The sequence below is a fragment of the Equus przewalskii genome, chromosome 9 (assembly GCF_037783145.1).
Source record: "Equus przewalskii isolate Varuska chromosome 9, EquPr2, whole genome shotgun sequence".
Lineage (NCBI taxonomy): Eukaryota > Metazoa > Chordata > Mammalia > Perissodactyla > Equidae > Equus > Equus przewalskii.
The window spans coordinates 15,061,183-15,072,192 of record NC_091839.1 but is presented as its reverse complement, the minus strand read 5'-3'; the positions used below and the strand labels follow the sequence as shown (position 1 = coordinate 15,072,192).

The window sequence follows — 11,010 nt, the reverse complement described above, 5'->3', positions numbered from 1 at the left end:
TAACACTCATTTGGAAATATTCTCTTGTTCCTGGCTTCAGGTTGATATTTTGCATTATTAGAATTTTGGACCTTAGGGTCGGCCCTGTGGCCGAGTGGTTAAGTTCATGCACTTCGCTTTGGCGGCCCAGGGTTTCACTGGGTTCAGATCCTCGGCGCGGACATGGCACCACTCATCAGGCCATGCTGGGGCGGTGTCCCACATGCCACAACTAGAAGGACCCACAACTAAAATATACAACTATATACTGGGGGGATTTGGGGAGAAAAAAAGCAGAAAAAAAAAAAGAATTTTGTACCTTGCTTGACAGCTTTGGAACAACATCTAAAGGCCCGTTTTATAATGAAGTATCAGACCAGAAGGATAAGAAGGACAGACAACCCAAATTTTAAGAGTCCCTGAAAAATAGATCTAATCCCAGTGGGGCCTCCACTGGATCACCATGGGGGCAGACATCCGGTCTTAGTTCCCATAGTCTTCTGTTCCACTGGATATGCATCAGAGACTGAAGCAATGCCCCATACCCCGATCCTATAGTTGTCATTGATGATGGCTATCAGCACAGAATGTCGGCCTAGGGTCCATCACATTCCTAAGGAACTCAAAGGAACAAAGTTATCAACTTATCGCAGCCTGGAGGGGCCATCAAATCTACAGAGCACAAGTGGGTTACTTAATCAGAGGTCATGCAAAGTTACAACATAGTTTCTTTTCTACAATATGGCTGCCCTTACGTCACCCTTGCGTCGATCAGGTAGCAATTTCACCTCTCTGAGCCTTAGTGCTCCCATGGCATTTATCGGGCCAGCTCCCAACATTCTCGTGAGGATGCTTTTGAGATTGTGAAGTTCTAAGTCCTCAGTGCAGAGCAGGGAGAGATGCTCCACACATGAGTCTTTGCCTCTCTTCCCTAAAGGCATGACCCCCACCCTGTCCCATGGTCCCCGCCCCACAGCAAAGAAGCTCTCAGAATTCTCTACAGGATTTTTATTGCGGGTGGGGGGTGTCGGGGACGAGGGATGTCATGTGGGAAGTCTTCGACACAGAGGCTGGTGATGTGGGAAATTTCAGAGCCTTTGTCTGGGCCTCTGTCTGGGACACAGCCCTGGAAACAAGGGGTGTATCCAGCCTGAGTGGGGACATAGCGGGTAGATCCTGCTTGAGTGGAGGCGTGGCGGGTGGATCCTGCTTGGGTGGGGGCGTCGCGAATGGATCCTGCTTGGTTGGACGGGCGGCAGGTGGATGCGGCTAGGATTGAAGGGTAAGAGGGGCAACCTGCTTCTGTGGACGGGAATGAGATCTATTTTAACTGGAATGTTTTTGGTTGTATTTGCCGCCACTTTCCTGTAGAGAGAGACGGGGAGAGGTCACTGTGTTTTGCCCCAATCCCACCGTACCCTGACTCCCTGGTGTTTCTCTTCCCCCACGACAACAAGGAGGAGCCCAGGACTGGGTGGCCCCACTCCTGTGTCTGTTTCCCAGAGGGACCAGAGCTCCTTGAAGTCAGAACACTTCACGCTAGCCCGGCACTCAAGGCCTGCCCTCTCTGCCCCCACGTCCCCTCTTGCCTTCACTGTACCCTGTCCCCTGCTGATTCAAGGACACTTTCCAGTCGCCCTGCCTTTGCTCATGGTGTTCCCTTGTCCTCCAGTGCCACTCTCTCCTTGACTATGTGCACATCTTCCTGCCTCAGGGCCTTTGCACTCCCCTTCCACAGGGAACATTGTCCCCAAGTTCCTGGTCCCTGCTGCAGTTTCCTTCCTTCAGATCTCAATTGAAAGTGTCACTCTTCAGAGCAGACCCAGTCGCCCTGTCTACAAGAGCTCCTCTCCGTCCCTGCTTGTTCTCAACACCCTGTTTATCGTCTTCTCAGTGCTGAGCTCCCTCTGGGCTCCTCTCCTGGAACTCCCTGGTTCATGGGCTGTTCCCCTCCGGCTCCCTCCCCCGAATGGCAGCTCCCCTTGGGGTGAGACTTCGTCCTGTTCATGGCTCTCATTCCCTGATGCACCAGGTCCTGGCCATGAGCCGATGCTCAATGAATATTTGTTCAGGAACGAATGCTTTCCTAACTCCTCAGACAGAGCCACTGTGGGCCAAACACCCTGGAGCGTCCACACTGTGCCAGGCCCCATGCGGTCCTCCAGGTCCTTCCCCTCAGAAGCCCCCATGGCACAGACGGAGAAACTGCGGCTCCTGATGTCACAGGAGGAGAGGGTCTGCCCCAGCCTATGCCCCAGGTCTGTCCCGTCCCAGCTTGGGCCTGTCCCCACCACCCGGGGCCATCTCCACATGAGCCTGGACAGAGTCAGGAACCTGTCCCCCAAGTCTGAGCACCCAGAGAGCCAGCTGTGTGACCGCAGGGACCTTGTCATCCTCCCCAGCCTCAGTTTTCCCAGTGTCTTCATCCATGCACCTAGCCCACCCGGGTCCCGGGAAGGGGACTCACCGGGTGACTGAAGCAGAGTCCTTCTTTTTCAGCTTGTCAGGGACTCCCTGGTCCTTGTTCCCCAGGGTGTGTGCAATCTTCTTCACAGTGTCCGGGAGGGCATCCAAGATGCCGGCTGGCTCAGGGACCGCCTGGACCCAGGATGGTCCTGTCCAAAGGAGGAGTAGGGTGGAAAGATTTCAGTATTGGGAGGCCTCACAATGAGCTTCCCGGGATGGGAAAGGACGTCCACCAAAGGGGTTCTAAGCCATCATCCTGTTAGAATGCGGGGAGGGTCCTGGAGCTCCCAGATGCAGCTCAAGCTGCCAGGAACCACCTTATTCTCACACAGAACACCCTCCCGCACCGCCACCCTCCCCAACCCCACCCCTGTCTCCCCTCTCCAGCCTGTGAAAGCAGGACAGCCAGTCCTAGAGAGGTGAAGGTCAGTACGTCATGGGTTGGTAGGGCTCGTCTGGGCGGATCTCCCATCTGCTGGACGAAGCCATAGGGAAGCTGAGACCCGCCTAGTGTGGTGTGGGGGGATGATTTGTGAATGACGGGGACCCAGGGCACAGAAGGGGCCCCAGAGATCTCCAGGGTCCTCTGAGCCTGGACCCCATGCCCGGGCTTCACACTTCCAAGTCTCAAACTCCCAGGGTCTCCTCTCCTCTTTTACCTTCACACACCATCCACAGAGCCACCAACAGGACTGGGAGTAACAGGACGAGCCTCATGGCTGGTGAGGGGTCTCTGGAGGCAGAAGCGGGGATGGGATGATCAGTGACACCTCATGTCCCTCTGCAAATCCTTCCGGGGAAGTGAGCAAGGACCTACCTGGACCAGTGAGGAACAAGTGAGGTGAGTGAGCCTGGCCTGGCCGGGGCCTTTATTAGGCTGTGGAGGGGTGGGGCAGGTCTCCACTCCTTCCCCCTGGGCCTCCGCTGAGCCTGCCTTCCTCTGTCCTCTCACCTTTCCATTTGTGCCCCTTGCTGATGGAGGCGGGTCAGGTGGGGCCCAGGCACGACCCTTTGGCCCGAAGCCTGTGGCTGTCCATCGCCCGCATCTCCAAATCTCCCTGACTGTGGGGCCCTCCGCCTGCTCCAGCCCCTTCCCCCTCAGGGGACAGTCTCCACCTCCCGAGCTGATGCACACCCTGCTCACAGCCTCAGGGCCTCTCCCTCTCCCTCTGGGTAGCTCAGGGACTCAGTTCACACTGGACCCCGGCCCTCTTCCATCCCGCCCCTCTTCACAAGCCACTTCAGTCCAAACAGCTCCTGCTCCCTGTCTGGGGTCACAGAGCTGCCCCACACTCCTACTCCCTGCAGGCCCCCTCCAATATCATACTCACACTCGCCCTTCATGCCCCACAGCTTGCATCTGGAGCACCCAGGCCTCGTTCTCTGCTCTCTGGGTCTGAACTTTACGGCCCCCTCTCTCCCTTTTGGGCAGGGGTCTTTTGAGCCTGTCTGAATAGCAACACCACCACTGCGAGGCTCACAGCGCGGGCCCCTCCATCCATCCCCCAGACCCCTCTTCCGTTCCTCCCCCATCTCCAAGTCAGCCGGGCCCGGTAAACACTCTGTCTGCTGTGCATCACCCTCCACGCCCCTCCTGGCACCCAGGCCCCCATCTCCCCTCTCTCCACCACATCTGCCTCTCAGGGCTGGATCCAGGGCTTCCTCCCTCCACTCAGCCACCTTTGACCCCCAGTGATCCCTGGCAGCTGGGAGAAGGGTGGCCCAGGATCCAGACTCTAGCTTGGCTGACCTTGTGTCCCCCAACCACGTGTCAGTCTGGAGATGAGAGGGGATGGTTTGAAAGGGACACACAGACACTACCCTGGCAGCATTGCAACACCCCTCTGGCCACCTCAGCACTTCCGGTCCCTGTCAGCCCCCCTGCTGCCTTCCCAGACATCCGCCTCCCTGGTGAGCCCAGCAGTCCCCAGACATGCACCCAAAAGTCTGCTCCCCTCCCAGTCCTGACTGAAAAGAAGAGAAAAACAAGTTGGCTTTTTCAGTCTCATCCGCATCCCAGCTATTGGGTTTTCTGTTCACAGATGGGGAAACTGAGGCACGGCCAAGAGCATTCAATGACTCAGTGAATGGTTAGGTAGGTGGAGGCATCTTAGTCCCTCCCCTTCCCAGACCTCTGGCTGTCTCTCTGCCTCCCCACCAGCGTCAGCCTCCTCCCCACAGCACCTCTGCCAGCCTGTGTTTCCTGAAGCTCCGTCCCCAGCCCCTGTTCCATGTCTTGACCTGACTGGGGCTGAGGTGAGGTGGGACAGCCCTGTCTGCTCAGACTTCGTCCTACGTGAGGATTCAGAATTGTCTCTTCAAACAAGAGACGTGGCTGGTGACACCTCTTTCCCTGACACCTTGGGAACAGCCTCAGAGGAGTGTCCCCAGCTCCAGGGCACACTGTGATCAGTGGAATGCTGAGCTGGGGCCAGGCCCTGGCCTCTGAGCCCACTGACCCTTTCCCTCCTCACTGGGCTCTGGGTGAGACACGTGGGAGAGGGGACCCGCCTCCACAGGGGCACCCAAAGCAGGGCCAGGGAAAGCCCTCGTGGTGCAGAGTGTGCCGGAGAGAAAGCAGGCACAGGCATGGGGAGAATGCAGCCTGGCCTGGGAGACACGAGCACCAGCCTGGCCCGTCCCCTGCGGTGGGAACCCTGCTCCCCTCCTCTGAGCACTGAGAGTGTGGGTGAGGAGAGGCCGGTGGCTGCCAGCTCCAGCCCTGGCTTCTCTAGTGTCAGCTCCAAGCTCCATCTCCCAGCCCTATCTCCTCCTAGCCCTGAGCTCCAGGGGCGGGGCTGGCCCTCCCAGGGTGGGCCTATCCTTCTCCCTGTAGCCTGGACCACCCACCCACTGGGCTTGTCAGGATAGACAAGAGGTCCACAACCCAGCTGGAGGAGGGAAGGAAGGGGAATGAGGTCAGAGGACAGGGAGGAGCAGCTCTGGGGGAAGGGACTTGCTAACCGAGAGGGAGGGAGAAAGGCAGAGGAACCAGGAACAGCAAAATCGTGGACGAGATGAGCCTGGGTGAGGGAGGGTGAAGGGAAAAAAGAAACAGTCAGGGTCAGGGGGGCAAGAGAACCCGGAGGTGGGAGAGTGAACAGAGAGTAGTGAAGGAAACAGAACCCAGAAAAATGAAGTCTCTTGGGGACAGGAGGTCAGCAGACAGAAGGAGCAGAATCAGGTAAGACGACAGGGACAATGGCATCGGGAAAGTGGGTTCACCATGACAGTGGTCTCCAGTCTTTTCAGTCACAACCCTGTAAACAGGTATTGTGAAGCTGAGATGGAAGGAAAGAGTGTGAGAGGCTGAGCTCCATGATGGAGGGAGACACAGAGAGGAAGATGCCAGAGACGGGGAGAGCTGAGAACAGTCAGAGAGAGGAAAGGCCGGGAGCTCCAATGGAGAAAGGAAGCAAGAAAGGAAGAGAGACCCCTAAGAGCTGGTGATAGGGACAGAAAGAAATAACAAACAACCCCGGAAGGAACATGCTCATCCTTCTCCCCGTATGTCTCTCTGGCCCCTGCATTGGACCATGTTTGGGATCCCCGGGACACAGGACACACAAATGCTTCGTGTCACTAGGGATAGCCAGGCTAGTCTCCATTCCAGTGACCCAGCCACAACTGTGAGCAATGTATGTAGCTTCCCAGGTGCCCACGTAACCAACCCATCATAGACCAAGCCGTCCTGTCCCTCTTGTATCCTATTGTATCCATAATGAAATGTCAGGGTTGTTTTGCAGGACCAGTGAGCAAAACCTGCAAGTCATGTGGCTGGAGCATGCTCAGAAGATGGAACCCTTGTCCTCAGATGACCTGGAGCCACCTAGGAAGCAAAAGTTCCATAACTGTGGAACTCAATGTGCAGAGAAAGTGGTGTGGGCAGCCTCACGAGAAGGGAGGGGTCCCTTGATGGGTAGCAATCCGGACTTCTAAGATTGTGACACTCCTGCCCTCCAATCACATTCCGCCAAGCTAGTATTCTGCATAACCACGCCCTCTCCCAACTCCATAAAGTCTGTCCCTGCTTCAGCTCTGGGAGACAGATTTGAGCCCTGCCTGCTGTCTCCTTGCATGTCAACCTTGCAATAAACCTCTTTCTTCTCTCCAAAGCTGGTGCCGGTGGCCTCTCCACCCATTGGGCAGTGAGCACTTGCTCAGTAACCAATTTGGTGACCACAAAGGGACTTTTGTTCTCTTGGCCACCTGGACAAAGCTCGGTGGCCCTCAGCAGGGCGCTGGTCCTCGTTATTGACGCTGAGCAGCCCCCAGGCTGTTTGAGTCTGGAGGGTCAACTTTGGGCTCTTGCTTCCCCATGGCAGCACCAGCAGCTCTTTCTGTTACTTTCACTCTTAAGAGAAGAAGCCATTTGTGGATCAAGATGTCTCTGCTTGAGTAACCTTAAGAAAGTGACTGTGCTTTATCTTATCTCTCTTGTTTGAGCCCCTGGAAATATAAGTATGACTTATATTTTAGGAAATCCTGGCGGGCTGACATGCAAGTCTTCGGCTTGGATCTGGGATAATTAGAGACAGGATAAGGGTTCACTCGGAGTTACTCCTGGTAATCTGGTCCTGAGTACCATTGGTAATCTGGTTCTGAGTGCTCCTGGTAATCTGGCTAGCATTCTAATCTATGTTACATGCAGAATTGCGTTGTGCATTATTGTGTATTAATGCTGTTTGTCTAAATTGAATTGGTTGTTTAGGGACTAAGTTCTGAGTGACCACAAGAAATTCTCTTTTGGAATTAATTTTAGGAAGTTCTTCTGACTGAAGAAGAGAGGCCGTGTTCCCTCCAGTCCCTCTGGATGTTCCCAGGTGACGAGGGTTTTGTGGAGGTGTCGGGGCATCTGCCTGTGACATGCAATGACCTCATAGGGACGACCCCCCAATATTCCTCAGCAAACCTTCCCTGTTCAGAGTGAAGCGCCTGACAGTGGCAGCCTGTCTGCGGTTTACTGCCCTAAACTCTGTTGGTGTTGGAACACGTACAGGAAACAGCTGACCCTTTGGTCATTCTCGGGGGAGTTGTCTCTGCAAGCTCCACACTGTCAGAATGTGAACCTCATCCATAGAGAGACCTTGTTTGTTGCAGCCACCTGGGAGTCAGCCCTCTGAAATGGGAAATGTAGATGACCCACCCCATGGAAGCCTTTTGGGACACATTCTTCAAAATTGGTTGATGTTCACTTGTAAGCCCATGAAGAAAAAGAAAATGATTTTCTTTCATAAGACATTTGACCCCAAGACTCACTGGGTCAAATGAGGTGTGGCCTGAGAATAGGTCTTTGAACTATGAGACCATCTTGCAATTAGACCTATTCTGTAAAAGGGAAGAGAAGAGGGATGAGATCCCTTATGTGCAGTCTTTCTTGTCTTGATCTCAAAAAAGAAGGGGTGCAAGCTCATGACCCAGAGGGAGGATGCACGGAAGAAACCCTATCCTTCCAGAATCAAAGTCAGAGGGTGACCTTGCCCTTGCCCATTTGTTGTGTCCTACAGCACCTCCACCGCATGCTGGAGGCACAGTTGGAGATGACCAGGAAGGGCATAATGACCCCCCTGATGCCGCTGACTTGGCTCAGTACCCACTTTGTCTAATAGTCAGTAAGGAATGGTCACCCTCCTCATACCCATTGGGGTCTTCAGTTCGACACACAGAACGTTCCACCCCAGGTAGGGAAATTCCCGTTAAGGCAAGTTCCCCACCAAGGCCAGCCCAGAGGGTTTCTGTAGGTGCATTCCCCCTTTTCCACTTCGGACATATACAGTTGGAAAAACAACATGCCTGCCTACCGAGATGATCCCCCACAGAGGGAAAGTTTGTTTACGTCCATATTTGCTACTCTGACCAACTGCGCCGACGTTCAGGCCCTCAGGGACACCCTCCTCACCCCAGAGGAAGGTGGATGATACTGGACAGAGCTCATCAGGAGGCCAAGAGACTCCATGAATCACAACTTAGCAATCCAATCAGGGTTCCAGTGGTAGAGGCCCTGCCCGGGGTTGAGCCAGGCTGGGACTCCAATGACGCTGGAGACTGGTCAAGCTTAAACCATCACAAAGCATGTGTAATAAGTGGAATGCAGGAGGGGGGCCCCAAGCCAAAGAGCCTAAATGAGGTTCGAGAGGTGCAATAGAGCCCAAAAGAAAGCCCTTCGACCCTCCTAGTGAAAGTCTTTGAAGCTTCCAGAAGGTATAGTGACATTGACCCGGGACATCTGGACCACATGAGGCTAATCAGTATGACTTTTATCAGCCAAAGCACCCCAGATATAAGGAAAAATTTACAAAGACTAGAAGGAGGATTAGAGATGCTGATGTCACAGCTCTTTGAGGTTGCCTTTACAGTGTGTAACAGTGGGACCAGATCCCAGAAAGACACAAACAACGGGAGATGGGACAGCAGGCTGCCCTGCTCACTGTAGCAATCAGTGGGAATCAATCAAAACCACAAGCATCCACAGCAAGAGGCAGATGACCATGTGTAAGACCCTCGGGGTCCCCTTCTTCCAATCATCCTGGGCATGTGACTTGGGGACTAGACAACGTGCCTATTGCAAGCAGGAAGCCCATTGGAAAAAGGGGTGTCCCAGTCATTCTCAGAAGGTGAGAAAGAAAACTGTGTGCCTGGCCACCAGATACCCCAATTTACTGACAGTTACCAAGAATGAAGGGGCCTGTGGGTTTCTCTAGAGTCCACCAGCATCACTGACATTTCCCACAAGGAACCCTGGGTGACAACTGCTGTGGGAAAAAGACTTGTAGACTTTCTAATGGACACTGGAGCTACTGATGCTGTTGAACCCGAGACAGGTCACCCCTCCCTCAAGACCACCAGGAAGATGGACCAGGACGTTCCTTCCGGGTTGTTTGTTATTTCTTTCTGTGCCTATCATCACCTCTTAAGGGTCTCTCTCATTTCCTCTTCCTTTCTCCATTGGAGCTCCCGTCCTTGCCTCTTTCTGGTGTCCATTCCTGGTGAATCTGGGGAAGTCTCTCCTATACCTTTCCTATAATGGCTCAAGTGTCACGTAGGGAAAACATACCTAAAGCACAGCTGTCTGTATATGCCCGAGTGCCCTATTCCATTGTGGGGGTGAGATCGACTAACCAAACGAAATGCCCAAGTGACTTTTGGACCAGAGAAAGTAGACATTAATGTGCCCCCAGATCACTCCTGCGCCCTCCAAGCTGCCATGTTGCAACTGGGAGACGAGCCTCCATCAGGAGTCCCTGAAAAACTTCTAGAAGGACAAGAGCAGGTATTTGGGCCGAGGGGAAATGTGGAGGAGAGAGGGTTAAGTCACAAGACAGCCATGTGAGGAAGCCAGAGCATGACTCTCAAATCCGCTTCCCCAAAAATAGGGACTCAGGGATATTTATAGGATGGCGGGGAAGGGTGATCTGAAATGTGCAGATGGAGGATTGGAGGTGAAGTGAGGTAAGGTAATTGATGTTCTGCACAAGCGTCGTCAGACTCCATGTCTCTTCGTAGGACGCATGTTCACAAAATGGTGATGTGAGCATGATCTGAGGGTGGAGGTTTTATCGTCTTGACTACTAAAGGTCACCTATTGGACACCTGCATGGGCCCGGTTGATGAGCCAGTGGTGTAAACCAGCCTGAAGTGGACAGGGAGTTCTCAATCCTGAAAAACAGCTCACACACCCATTACCATGGTGACCCAGGCTCCAGGGAGATGTTTTGTATAGGAACCTGGTGGGAGTCAGACAGCCTATTGCCTAAACAACACAGTTAGCAATGGGCGCGGGGACAACTAAAAGCCATAATCGGTAATTGCAAAAAGAAAAAAAACTTTAGTTCCTAGCTGCTTCATCATCAATGGCAAACTGTTTGTCAGTTTGAATCCCTCTATTCTTTGGTCATTCCCCATTCTTGAGGGACTCGGGGTGATGACCCATCTAGCTCCTTCCTGCTGAGTTGGGGCGTAGATCTGGGTTAGAGGAATGAAACTGTTAACACTCTTTTGGAAATATTGTCTTGTTTCTGGCTTCGGGTTGACATTTTGCATTATTAGAATTTTGTACCTTGCTTGACAGCTTTGGAACAACATCTCAAGGCCCATTTTATAATCAAGTATCTGAGCAGAAGGATAAGAAGTATAGACAACCCAAATTTTGACAGTCCCTGAAAAACAGACCTAATCCCAGTGGGGCTTCCTTCTGATCTCCATTGGGGAAGACATCTGGTCTCATTTCCCATAGTCTTCTGCTCCACTCGATCTGCAACAGAGACTGAAGCAATGCCCCATACCCTGATCCGACAGTTGTCATTGACGATGGCTATCAGCACAGACTATCTGCCCAGGGCCATCACATTCCTAAGGAACTCAAAGGAGCAAAGTTATCAACTTATAGCAGCCGGGAGGGGCCATCAAATCTACAGAGCATGTGTGGATTAGTTAATCAGAGGTCATGCAAAGTTACAACACGGTTTCTTTTCTACCATATGGCTGCCCTTATGTCAACCTTGTGTCAATCGGGTAGCAATTTCACCTCTCTGAACCTTAGTGCTCCCATGGCATTTATCGGGCCAG

General features: G+C 53.3%; 1 long non-coding RNA gene and 1 other non-coding gene across 3 annotated transcripts; one reads left to right on the top strand and one right to left on the bottom strand.

Annotated features, from left to right (window-relative positions):
* Positions 1–972: 972 nt before the first annotated feature.
* On the bottom strand, positions 973–6,123 carry LOC103540272 (uncharacterized). 2 transcript variants are annotated; one of them, XR_011543798.1, is made up of 4 exons: positions 3,777–6,123; positions 3,105–3,262; positions 2,447–2,594; positions 973–1,344 (listed from the first exon to the last, which is right to left on the bottom strand). It is a non-coding gene; the product is annotated as an uncharacterized protein (transcript). The 2 variants fall into 2 exon arrangements; XR_011543797.1 differs by having other exon boundaries at positions 4,196–4,246.
* LOC139085478 (uncharacterized) lies at positions 5,457–10,438 on the top strand. The gene is made up of 2 exons (XR_011543799.1): positions 5,457–5,629; positions 7,208–10,438. It is a non-coding gene; the product is annotated as an uncharacterized lncRNA (long non-coding RNA).
* Positions 10,439–11,010: the final 572 nt, after the last annotated feature.